Source organism: Trachinotus anak, unplaced genomic scaffold (genome assembly GCF_046630095.1).
Source record: "Trachinotus anak isolate AG129_WGS33_773 ecotype Australia unplaced genomic scaffold, CSIRO_AGI_Tana_v1 ptg000007l, whole genome shotgun sequence".
NCBI lineage: Eukaryota > Metazoa > Chordata > Actinopteri > Carangiformes > Carangidae > Trachinotus > Trachinotus anak.
Genome location: NW_027273858.1, coordinates 12,517,116 through 12,521,437, shown reverse-complemented (window position 1 = coordinate 12,521,437; position 4,322 = coordinate 12,517,116). Strand labels below are relative to the sequence as shown.

Below are 4,322 nucleotides of genomic sequence, written 5' to 3'. Positions count from 1 at the left end.
GACCTCTTTGAAATGTGCCATTTCTTTACCATCATGATTAAACCACTAATTGCAAACTCATCCATAAAAATAAAAATAAAAACATTTTCTGATTTTATCACCTGGACAAAGCTTGGTCAAGTGCATACTTAAAATATATTTAGTCCTCATTTAATTCTATGTAAAGCTAAGTAGGTTCCTGGGTCTTTGTAAGTCTTGGAATTAAAATTTTCTATTTGAAAAAACAAAAGTGATAAATAAAAGTTTGTGCAAGTTTCCATGAAATTTAAAGGTCAAAAAACTCAATTTTACATGGATAATGTTTGACATTGATCTGATTTAGACCATTTCATTTCCTATTACTGATTTTTAAGTGGAAAATCAAGTGTTTCACAGACCTAAACTAAGTTTTTCCACAAACACAAAGGATGTGCAAAAATGCACGACGGCTGCCATGCACCTCCATTCCTCCTTTCAAAGGGAGGAAAGAAGTGAAACCTCAACTGCGCTCTGTGCGATGCCAAAATCTTCCAGATCCACACTGGGCCCTCAGCTTTACACAAAGCCTGAGCTACAAACAAGTAAAGGGGTGACGCAGACAGACAGCAGGCTGCAATGTAACGGACCAACTTGATCAAAACCGCCCAGATCTTAATCAAAATGCACGCACAACTAATTCACTGACATAAAAAGATCTGGCAGCTTTGTTCTCCAAAATGCAAGATGGATCAATTGTAACACTGTACGATGTTTATTGTCTTCCGCCCATATTTCCCAGAATGTGGAGACCTTTGGACACTGTTTGAAGCGTGAACGCCAGCAGAGTGATGTCCGATTTCCAGTTGATGGTGGAGATAGTGCACACTCCGTCTCTAGGCCGTGGGATGACAGAAACAGGAGGGGACAGGGATAATGAGTAGAAACAAGCCTTCAAAACTTACAAATTCTCTGTGAGTGATCAAAAACTATAAACACTTAGCTAGAAATTCAAATTGCACTGAAGTGGAGAGGGATTTGTTGGAAAGTGTTGACCCTTCTTTCAGGGCTGAATCAGCTCTCATGCAGTAGACTGCATCCAGCTGAGAAGGGAATGACGAGCAGCTTTCATAAAGCAAGATGTGGGACATCGGTGAACTCAGAGTGGAGGAAAAAAAAAGGGAAGGTGAAAAGGGAGCTGGGGGAGAAACTTGGCTGGGTCCCACAGGCACCCATCAGCACCTCCACAAAGGTCACTTCATGTAGTTAATAAGGGCCTGATGAGGGACCAGTGACACACTTTCCTCCAGTGAGACCTCAGTTCAAACAAATATCAGTTCCATCAAACATACGAGCTATAACACTGACTGGTTACAGAAAAGTATAGAGCAGAGAGAGCATCGCCGCTGCACCACACACACACACACACACACACACACACACACACACACACACACACCCACACACACACACACACACACACACACACACTCACTAATACATACAGTATGTCCCTCTCTCCTACACACACACACACACACACACACACACAGACTGTAGAAGAATGGCCACATTGTCTGTTTCTATTGCAGTGTGCTGATAAGCAGCACCTTTTTCACAGCTGAATAGCGGCCATCTGTCTGGCTGTCACCTGCACACACACACACACACACACACACACACACACACACACACACACACACACACACACACACACACACACACACACACACACACCGGTCACTCAAACACTTCAGAAAATATTTATCTGAAGTCATGCATTATCATATACTGCACATTCTTGGACTTAATGGTGTAATTAGCTTTTTCATATTTTCCTTCACCCACCCACCAAAACCCAGAGAGAAGGGTGTGATCGACTTACAACCACTTTTTTCAATATTTGAGAAAATATTTTTCTCGTGTGATGAAGTTCATTTGGGAAATGAGCTAATGAAGCCTGAATGTGTGCACTGAAAATCTGATTTACTGTGTATTTTTACACATACCAACACTGAAACCAGTGGCTGTGAAATGCTGATCTCCTCCAGTAATCTCCAAACTCTTTACCAATGTGCTTTTATTTGATTTCTTCATAAGTTATGGCCAATGACAGAACAAATACACACTGATCCAATATTCAAAATTAGATTTTGTGACTTTGCTCCAGTTTTCAGGATACACGGAGAGATCATTTTAGGGGAAAAAAAGAGTCTGGGAAGAAGCCTTCTTCTAGGCAACTGACAGAAGAAGCCTGACATTTACTGCTGATGTGTTAAACTTCATTGTCTTCGGACAAGGTATAAGGTTATAACTGACTGAAATCATTACAAGTTTATCTGTGGATACAAGGCAGGTTCAAGAGATCTTTTTACTACTTTCCAGATAAGTCAAAGTCAAAAGTCAAAGTCAGCTTTATTGTCAATTATGCTAGACATACAGCACAATTGAAATTACGGTCCTTTCGGACCCACGGTGCAAAAAGGCAAGGTATGAAAAGATACTGAAATATAGAAATATAAAATATAATGTAAACACTTTTACAAAAAAGACATTATAATATAGTAATGATTCAGTTCAATGATACAGTGCATAAATAATTGTGACAGTACATGGCTTACATTGTACAATGTACTTTATCAGTACAAGTTGGAATAATGTTAAGATTTGATTCAATTTTTTAACTTCTTTTTAACTAAAACATTCATCAACACGCACTTGCACACCAGTGAGCACATGAACACACACATATATGCTCCACGTTAATCAGATTTGACTAGTCCACCTCAACAGAAAGAGACCATTATATAACAACCTGGAGAGTCAGAAGAATTTCTATTAGCTGCAGAATGCCTCTCTCTACCCACCACACAAGGTACCATTAAAGCAGCATTAGAAAGTAAGCCAACATCCTTCTGGTCTGAACCTCTAGACCACCTGTCTGCAGGAAGGGAGGACAGCTAGAGTTGTACATTCATTTCAAAGAAGAGAGTGAGAGAGGGTGGAAACAGCAGCGCATGGACAGAAGGACTGTACTGGATCTGAGCCTTGGCCTGTCATGCTCAGTAAAATGCATTAAAGATGTTGCGCTCTGTTGTGTGTGTGTGTTTGTGGATGTGAGTAAATGTGCCGTGTAGACGCCCTCAAAAAGGCCTAGAGCAAGCAAGAGAATCATTTTCCCCCTATAATAAAGTCAGAGCAACTTTCTACATGTGGTACACGCACAGTGAGGAGGCAGCTTTCCACAACACTGTTCTCATTTACATTCAAACTTGCTCGGACTAAAAAGCCACTTTCAGCTAGCTGAGTCATTTTCTCAGTCATGATGAATATGAATGATGAAGCAGGACTGTTGCACTAATGTTGTTTCCAAACTGACAGGGAGTTTAAACTATTTGACAATCCTTGTGGAACACTAAATCACTGCTCTTCAGACTAAAAGGGATCATTTGTGGCTTGCTGTGACAAACTCACATTCACACTATTGTCATTTTATCTTTTTAAATGATATGATCACATTTCACTTTTGTTCTGTGAATATTTGCTGTTTCCCATTTATTTCTTTTGAGGCCCACTGGCGGATTTACAGCTTTTTTAAACTGTGCAGCATCACTCTCATACACTGTTTACTGTTTATGTCTGTACCCACAACTGAAACATGACATCACGTCCTTTTTCGGGGGCAACTGGGGGTAAATTTGTTGAGCAGAAATGTAATGTTATGTGACAGTCTTCTAATCAAAGGACATACAGCACTAAAGAATTTCAGGAAGAGGATCATAGAAAGATAAGGTAGGCAGTAGCAGCGTGGACACACACTCATGTGAGCAGCAGTGGTTCAGATAGGTAGCCGTCACACATGGGTGAGGGACATAGTGTGCCCCGGGCCTGAGGGTGGGCAGGGGCAGTTAACCACAGACACATGCAGAACAGCAGGCTTGACCAGACAAGGAGGGGGAGACATGGGGGAGACACAGGGGACACAATGAGTCTCTGAGGATAAATGAGAAGAACTAGAAGCTAAAATAACGAGACGTGGTGAATTATGGCTTGAAGGCGAAGCAAGCTGGCAGAGTGGAAGTGGCAGGGATAAGTATTTATCGAGGTCTGATTATGGAACTGGTTGCAGCTGGTGTGATCTGCTTTGGCTCCAGCACACCTATGTCCACTCACACACACACACACACACACACACACACACACACACACACACACACACACACACACACACACACACACACACACACACACACACAAAGGGAGAACCACTCAGGGTGTGGCATCAGGTTAGGCACCCACTGAATTTGAGGTGGAGGGTGTGGCAGGCGATGTCCCAGGAGCAGATGTAACATTTTATTTACATTGAG

The 4,322-nt window shown here is 41.6% G+C and overlaps 1 long non-coding RNA gene across 1 annotated transcript in view; it reads right to left on the bottom strand.

The window, feature by feature from the left end:
* LOC139622917 (uncharacterized) overlaps window positions 1–4,322 on the bottom strand; it is a 41,934-nt gene that overhangs the window by 8,826 nt on the left and 28,786 nt on the right. The gene's annotated exons all lie outside the window — the stretch shown is intronic.